Source organism: Lissotriton vulgaris, chromosome 4_1, assembly GCF_964263255.1.
Source record: "Lissotriton vulgaris chromosome 4_1, aLisVul1.2, whole genome shotgun sequence".
NCBI lineage: Eukaryota > Metazoa > Chordata > Amphibia > Caudata > Salamandridae > Lissotriton > Lissotriton vulgaris.
In genome coordinates this window covers 258324455-258333673 of record NC_141691.1, presented here as the reverse complement: position 1 = coordinate 258333673, position 9219 = coordinate 258324455, and positions in this window count along the sequence as shown.

Here is a 9219-nt window from a genome sequence, read left to right as displayed (position 1 = left end):
TCCAATGATTTCATTGATGAAGAGCCTCCTCAGCCGAAGGTCAAAGAACATTTCATCTGGAAATTTTTTAAGTTTCCAGCAGACCAGAAGAAGGTGAATGCACCAAAAGTAGAGTGCAGGATCTGCAAACAGGTCCTGTCTCGGGGTAACCCCCCAAAAAAATACTCTTTTGGCAACTTCACCATGATTCGCCATGTGGAGAGGAGGCACCCCCAGAATTTTGCCCGGGAAAGTGTCAGGGCTCTGGCACAAGAGGTTCCCAGAGATGGGGCCTCTACATCAACAGGAGGAGCAACTTCTTCTGGGAGAGAACAATCGCAGGAGCAGGTGGCAAACATACAACCTGCATTTAACCATGGGGTTGTCAAATGCAGATACTGCAATCAACTCCTCACCTATGGGGAGCAAAGTGTCCTGCTCATGGTTCGAGCATTGGAGAACCATCGCTGCCCTTCCCACCCCTAATTTTTTTCTTTTCTTTTTGCTCCTGTTGAGCAGTTTCCATTCCCTGTTTTTGTTCCTGTTCAGTTAAAAGAAGAAAACCAAAAGTTCTTTTCAGAACTACCTCCAATTCTCATCAAAGAGCTATATTCTTAAAAAAATGAAGAGTAAGTGAAATATAGTGCATTGATAATTGAAAGGGGAATGAGTAAGAAAGAACAGAAAGGTATGAGAGGTGAAAGGAAGTGAAGTAGGAGGAATGAAAGAAGGTGAGTGTTAGAAAAGAAAGTTATGACACAGTGAATAAACTGGAGGCCTCATTTCTGAAAAGTGACGCATCGCTACGTGAAAACAGCGATGCGTCACTTTTCTGGACGCACTCCTTATGACATTCCAGATATGTCATATTTAATATATGACTAATCAATTCGCAAGGAGTTACAGATATGTCAGTATTTCTGACGTATCTGTAAACACAAAAGTAACGCATTGCTGGAGTGCGTCACAAAAGTGACGCAACTCCAGTAATGTGTCCTTTCACATGGAAAAAGCACCATGTGAAAGGTTTGCTGTGAAGCAGGCGCAAGATTTTGGCGCAACAGCATCCTAAAAGTGACGCACTGCGTCATTATTACCAAGCTTTTTGCAAGGGAACACCCCCTCTGCATGCATTATACCTGACACTATTTTTTAAAAAGTGACGCATCTAGGTACATGGGTCACTTTTTAAAACTCTGCGCCACATTATATCTGCATCAGGTATAATGTATACAGAGGGGGCAATCCCTAGCAAAAAGCTTGGTAATAACGACGTACTGAAATCTATGAGATTTCTCTGCGTCACTTTTAGGATGCTGTTGCGTCAAAATCTTGCGCCTGCCTCGCGTCACTTTCATGTTTACAGATATGTGAGAAATACTGACGTATCTGTAACTCCTTGCAACATGATTCGTCATACATTAAATATGACACATCTGGAATGTCATAAGGACTGTGGACAGAAATGTGACGCATCACACCAGCAGTGTAATAAAATGTGCCTCGTTGCACTATATTTAAAGGATGCAACAGCATCCTAAAAGTGACGCAGTGAAATCTCAAACATTTCACTGCGTCGCTATTACAAAGCTTTTTGTGGGGGAACACCCCCTCTGCATGCATTATACCTCACGCAGATATAATGTGGCGCTTGATTTTAAAAAGTGACCCATCTACCTAGATACGTCACTTTTTAAATATAACGCAACGAGGCACATTTTTTTACACCACTGGTGCGATGCGTCACTTTTCTGTGCGCACTCCTTATGACATTCCAAGTAACGCATTGCTGGAGTGCGTCACAAAAGTGACGCAACTCCAGTAATGCGTCCTTTCAAATGGGGAAAGCAGCATGTGAAAGGTCTTGCCTCAGTCTAACACCTGCTGTAAAGCAGGCACAAGATTTTGACGCAACAGCATCCTAAAAGTGACGCAGTGAAATCTCAAAGATTTCACTGCGTCGCTATTACAAAGCTTTTTGCGGGAGAACACCCCCTCTGCATGCATTATACCTGACGCTATTTTTAAAAAGTGACGCATCTAGGTACATGGGTCACTTTTTAAAACTCTGCGCCACATTATATCTGCGTCAGGTATAATGTATGCAAAGGGGGCATTCCCCCGCAAAAAGCTTGATAATAACGACGTACTGAAATCTATAAGATTTCTCTGCGTCACTTTTAGGATGCTGTTGCGTCAAAATCTTGCACCTGCCTCGCATCACTTTTATGTTTACAGATATGTCAGAAATACTGACGTATCTGTAACTCCTTGCAACATGATTCGTCATACATTAAATATGACACATCTGGAATGTCATAAGGAGTGCGCACAGAAAAGTGACGCATAACACCAGCAGTGTAATAAAATGTGCCTCGTTGCACTATATTTAAAAAGTGACGCATCTAGATAGATGCGTCACTTTTTAAATATTGCATAACAATGCGCATTTTTTTACACCGCTGGTGCGTCACAAAAATTGACGCACAGGAGGCGCAAAACTAGCAGCGCAAGGCCTTCATAAATATGGTCCTGGATTTTCCCCGTGCTTCGTTGGTGCGCGTACCATGCGCTTCCCCCGTGCAAAACGAAAAAAAAAAAATGTAATGCCCTGCAGGACCCTATTTTAGTCCCTACATCAAACCTAGGGGGTCAGAGGGGGTCTACTCTTCCCCCTTATGGTCATTTGCCCCTTTTTTTTTCAAACCCCTTGTGTCTCGATTTTACCGAGACACAAGATGGCGGCCGCTCCAGACTGTTTAGAATGTTTACAGACACCCAAGAGCCAATCAGCTTCCTGCGCGCAAGTCGCGTGTCGCGCCTGGAGCGCACTCCGGTGCGCGCACCGGAGAGCGCATATAGATATATATATTTTTTTGAACCTAAATTACTCAAAATCCACTGGAGCACATATCTTGAGACATAGCAAAGGCACATCGGGCTACCAGTCCCTACAATTTTGCCAAGTTTGGTGGAAATCCATTCAGCCGTTCGGGCTAAAAGTGAAATCGACCGCCCTATGGAAATTAACATGGGGAAAACGCGTTTTGGGACCCCCCTTTTATCTCGGCCCCCGCTTGACGTATCCCCCCCCAAACTTTTAAGGAAGGACCCGAGCTCGACGAGGCCATTTTCAGGAAATTTTCAGGCAGATTCGTCAACCGGCGCCAAAGTTATTCCAAATAGAATTTTGAGATTTAACATTGAAAAAAATCCTAACTATAACTACCTACTGGCGACCGCCAGTAGGTAATATATATATATATATATATATATATATATATATATATATATATATTACCTACTGGCGGTCGCCAGTAGGTAGTTATAGTTAGGATTTTTTTCAATGTTAAATCTCAAAATTCTATTTGGAATAAGGTTGACGAATCTGCCTGAAAATTTCCTCAAAATGGCCTCGCGGCGTTCCGGTCCTTCCCTGAAAGTTTTGGGGGGATTCGTCAAGCGGGGGCCGAGATAAAAGGGGGGTCCCAAAACGCGTTTTCCCCATGGTAATTTCCATAGGGCGGTCGATTTCACTTTTAGCCCGAACGGCTGAATGGATTTCCACCAAACTTGGCAAAATTGTAGGGACTGGTAGCCCGATGTGCCTTTGCTATGTCTCAAGATATGTGCTCCAGTGGATTTTGAGTAATTAAGGTTAAAAAAAATATATATATCTATAGCAGCGCTCCGGTAAGCGCACCGGTACGCGCACCGGGCGCGCCACGCGACTTGCGCGCAGAAAGCTGATTGGCTCTGGGGTGTCTGTAAACATTCTAAACAGTCCGGAGCGGCCGCCATCTTGTGTCTCGGTAGGATCGAGACACAAGAGGTGGCCAAAACAAAGGCGGAAATGACCAAAATGGGGCAGAGTAGACCCCCCTTGACCCCCTAGGTTTGATGTGGGGGCCATAAAAGGGCCCCACGGGGCAAAAAAAAAAATTTTTTTTTTTGATTTTCGCGGGGGGAGCGCCCGGTACGCGCACCGGGGAGCGTACCGGGGAGTGTACCATGGGGAAAAAGAATGACAGTTTTAAAAGTAGCTGATTAGAAAAAAAAATGTTTACTTGTTTTTTTTATACATACACATACATATATATAAATGCATATGCACATATATATATGCATATATGTCTATATGTGTGCGTGTAGAGAGAGGTAGAGAGGTAGAGGTGTAGAGGTAGAGAGGTAGAGAGGTAGAGAGTAGAGAGTGAGTAATAGAGAGTAGAGAGTGAGTAGTAGAGAGTAGTAGAGAGCAGTAGAGAGAGTAGCAGAGTGAGTAGTAGAGAGTAGTAGAGTGAATAGTAGAGTGAGTAGTAGAGAGTAGTAGAGACTGAGTAGTAGAGAGTAGTAGAGAGTAAGTAGTAGAGTGAGTAGTAGAGAGCAGTAGAGAGTGAGTAGTAGAGAGTGGGAGAGAGTAAGTAGTAGAGAGTAGTGGAGAATATTCCAAAGTTTGGCACAGCACCACTTTCACAATGAGTCCAATCAAATCATATCACTTAGAGTACTTATTGAAGCGCTGAATCTTGGTGTATATTCAAATGCTTTTATTTTCCTTAAGTTTATGTACCACAGCCAGCCGAAACGTTTCGTTCTGTACAACAGAACTTCTTCAGGGCGTTCTTATTTCCTTCAAGTTATGTCGGTATCCCGTTGTCATATAACTAGATATTTCTTCCAAATGTTAGACGAGACATAAGTATATTCTTATTAAAAGTGACTAGGTATCAATTTTACCCACACAATTCGGGCAGACTTGAGTAATTTATAGCATCCTCAAAGTCAGTCTTTCAAAAATTCCAAAGTATAGGACATGATAATCCAAATCCAAATGTTTCTCAAGAAAAGTCATTTACAATCGTTCGGAATATCGGTGTTTGGGCAGATATGATCCAGGGACCCCCAGTATGCAAGGGGAATTAGTCCCCCCTCTGCAAAGGCGCCAGTGGCCTGCATTGCAGAGAGGTGTAACAAGGGTGTGGCCTCATTACACTTCTCTGCAATGCAGCTCCCTCGCGCATACTGGAGGCTCCTGGTGGACTAGTTGACCCCAGGGACCCCCAGTATGCAAGGGGAATTAGTTCCCCCTCTGCAAACGCGGCAGTGGGCTGCGTTGCAGAGAGGTGTAACAAGGGGCATAGTCTCATTACACCTCTGCAATGCAGCCCCAGGCGCATACTGGAGGTTCCAGGTGGGCTAATTGGCCCCCAGGGGCCCCCAGTATGCAAGGGGAATTAGTTTCCCCTCTTCAAACATGCACGGGGGCTGCGTTGCAGAGAGGTGTAAAAAGGGTTGTGGCTTCATTACACCTCTCTGCAATGCAGTCCCCTGGCGCATACTGGAGATTCCTGGTGGGCTTTCAGGTCTTATATAGTTAGGAATTAGCATTAAAAAAACCTTTGAAATTCACTGAAAAAACCACAGGTTTCACACCAGTTATAGTTAGGAATTAGCATTTAAAAAACCTTTGAAATTCACTGAAAAAACCATAGGTTTCACACCAGTTATAGTTAGGAATTAGCATTTAAAAAACCTATTAAATTCACTGACAAAACCAGTTATAGTTAGCTGGAAATTTTACTGATATAAAACCAATGAAATTCCACGTTATAGTTAGTTGGACTCACTATAACTTGCGCGTGCAATGCACTGCTGATGACGTCACATATTACATCACTCATGACATGGTCAGTGACATCACTCATGACATCACTGATGACACCATCCTTGTGACATAGTGACAGACCTCCTTTCACTGTAATGTAACCCTTGAAACACATATTCAAAAATAGAAACTGAAATTTAAAAAAAAATGGAGATACCCATATCAGTTACAACAAGCAATTCAGTAATTCCACCATCTATATGCACATCCAGTCATTCACCAACAGTTCTATATAGTCACTCATACATATACTCACTCATCATATGAAGTGATACACCTATACATCCTGTTACACACCGACAGTCATCCAAAAGTTACTCACACGCATACTCACACGTGCAAATAAACTATTGAACATCCATTTATTTGAATATAGAGTTATACACACACTTCCACCTTACTTCTATTGAAAATTACACATATTTATTCTCTTAAACAATCACTTATAGAAACACATACTTATTTAAACAGGAACTCTTACAATCTCCTACTCTCACATATACTCACTTATATACATCAATATTCACATATACTAGATTAAAACATATGTAGTTACTGATAAAGACACTAGTGAGACAGTCATTCACTCACTAACAAACACATATACACACTCATCCACCCATACAGTCCTGCACATATGCTGTCTTCAAAACACATACAAACAGAGAGTCAGTCACTCATGCATCTATGTGCTAAGTAATACCCCCACCAAACCATATAGACACTCATACTGATACTAAGAGAAACATCTAATAACCCATATACATACGCATGTAGCTACTTACCAACACATGTAGCCACTTATACACAAAGTGAAACACTAATATATATATTTAAATATTTAAACATTACTCACTAATATTTATTTTTCAGAAAGACACATATTCACTGGATGGTGTCATCAGTGATGTCATGAGTGATGTCACTGACCATGTCATGAGTGATGTAATATGTGACGTCATCAGCAGTGCATTGCACGCGCAAGTTATAGTGAGTCCAACTAACTATAACGTGGAATTTCATTGGTTTTATATCAGTAAAATTTCCAGCTAACTATAACTGGTTTTGTCAGTGAATTTAATAGGTTTTTTAAATGCTAATTCCTAACTATAACTGGTGTGAAACCTATGGTTTTTTCAGTGAATATATATATATATATATAATATATAAAGGTTCACAGTTGCCCATATGCAGGATGCACTCTCTGTAAGCAAGCTCTAGTTTGGGGAAGAAACCCATGTCCCAGCATCAGCAGAGCCTGACTCGTTTCAGGATAACTCCCTTTCTCAAAGGCTTTCTGCAATTGAAATGACTGCCAGCTGAGGAAGGTGTTAACCTGAAACGCGTCAGGCTCTGCTGGCGCTGACCGCGTCTGTGTCTTCCCCTAACTAGAGTGTGTAAACAGGGAGTGCACTCCGCTCTTTGGGCACCTGTGGAACTTTATGTATTTTGGCCGCCCGGCCGAGGAGAGCACCGCCACACAACGGAGTGGTTCTGCCGCTGGTGTGTCAATCAGTGCTGCAGACCTGCTTTGCATAGAACTTGAACGGAGAAGAATCACGCAGAAGCAGTTGTGATTACATTTTATTTTTGATGTCATTGCAGGTAGCCCACTTGGGTTGTATATGAGGAACCACCAGTACCAGCATACTTCACGGTGGAATGATTGACTGTGAATTGAACTTAGAAATACTCACCTGAGTTTGATTGTGGTAATAGCAATAAATGAAGGACTACGAAGCTGGTGGCTTTTTACTTGCGATGTCATCAAGATGCAGAAAAGCCTATGAGGAATTATCTTGCTACAATTTTAGTTTGTGTGATTACACATTGCACTGTTTTAGGACTTAGTGCCTTATTTCAATTGAACTTTCCTCTTGTACACTGGCTGAGAATGATGAACATTGAAATCTTTTGGATACGCATAATTGTCAGAGAAATAAGGCACTAAGGGCCCGATGCATCAAGCATCCATTTTGCGATTCCTTATTAGCGAAAAATAAGGAATCGCTAATAAGGAATAGCAAAATGGAATGCATCAAGCAATCACTATAAAAATAGCGATTCCTTAGAATTCCTTAATTGCGACTCGCAAATTGCGAGTCGCAATTAATGAATACCTCCCCATTAATTCCTATGGGCCTAGAGGCCCATAGGAATGAATGGGAAGACAATCTCAATTTGCGAATCGCAATTAGCGATTCGCAAATTGAGATTGCGAGTTCAAGGATGCAGGGGTGTCCAAAGGACACCCTGTTACACCCCTGAATGTGATCTGTACACATATGTTGCGCACACACATGCCCTTAGGGCATGTGTGTGCGCAACATGAAACTTTGAAAAATGCACAAAAGTGCATTTTTCAAAGTTTTTGCAAATTACCATGAAGTTGTACTTCGTGGTAATTTGCGTGCCCTATTAGCGAATTCGCTATTTTTGATACTTTCATGCATTGCATTTAAGGAATCTCAATTTGAGATTCCTTAAATGCAAACAATCGCAATTTAGCGAATTCTCTATTTGCGAATTTTGCATTTGGGATGATGCATCCCAAATGCAAAAATTGCACTCGCAAAGGGACAGATTCTGAGAATCTGGCCCTTTTGCGAGCGCATTTCGCTTGATGCATCTGGCCCTAAGTCCTAAAACAGTGCAATGTGTAATCACACAAACTAAAATTGTAGCAAGATAATTGTGACATGCAAGGGTTGTATGCGAAAATAGTTATCAAAAAGCATACCAAACTTTGATCTGAATGTATGTATAAGACATATTATGGGCACTGAGTCCCGCAAGGAGCCTGCGAATATTTAATATATATTACTAAAATAATGTACACGCAAGGCAACAAAATATGTTACTATGCATATACTGATCAGTGAAACGCCAAAAAAGTCTTGCTTCAAGTGATAGTAGTACTGCAATTGTAAATAAGAGGCGTATTAATGAACTGTGACTAATATGCGTTATAACATCTAGCCAGATAAATGAAAATGTAAATAAGCACTATACAAGGCCACACAAAAAGTGAAAGAAAAAAATAACATAAAAAAATCGTAATGTGGTAAATAGTAACTACCAGAACCATAATGCATCATAAACATGCTAATATGAATAGCTGGTATAAAAGTCTGAAAGAGAAGTAGGACAAATGTTTGTAACCGTGACCAAGATCTAGTGATCGAAACGCGTAGGTTGTTATGCTGTGTGCTGTGATGGCACCATGATAAAATAAACCCTGCTAATGTAAACGTTCCTGAACGTGTGCGAGTATAATTGTTTGGAGGCAAATATATATATATATATATATATATATATATATATATATATATATAATATATATATATATATATATTCACAGAAAAAACCATAGGCTATACTCCATATATAGTTAGGAATTTGCATTTACAAAACCTTGAAAATTCAATGAAAAAACCATTGGTTTTAGGCCATATATAGTTAGGGATTTGCATTTAGAAAACCTTATTTTACTCGCATAAAACCATTGAAATTCCATATATAGTTATAAGCGCTAACTATATATCGCGCACCCGCAATCCACTGCTGATGATGTC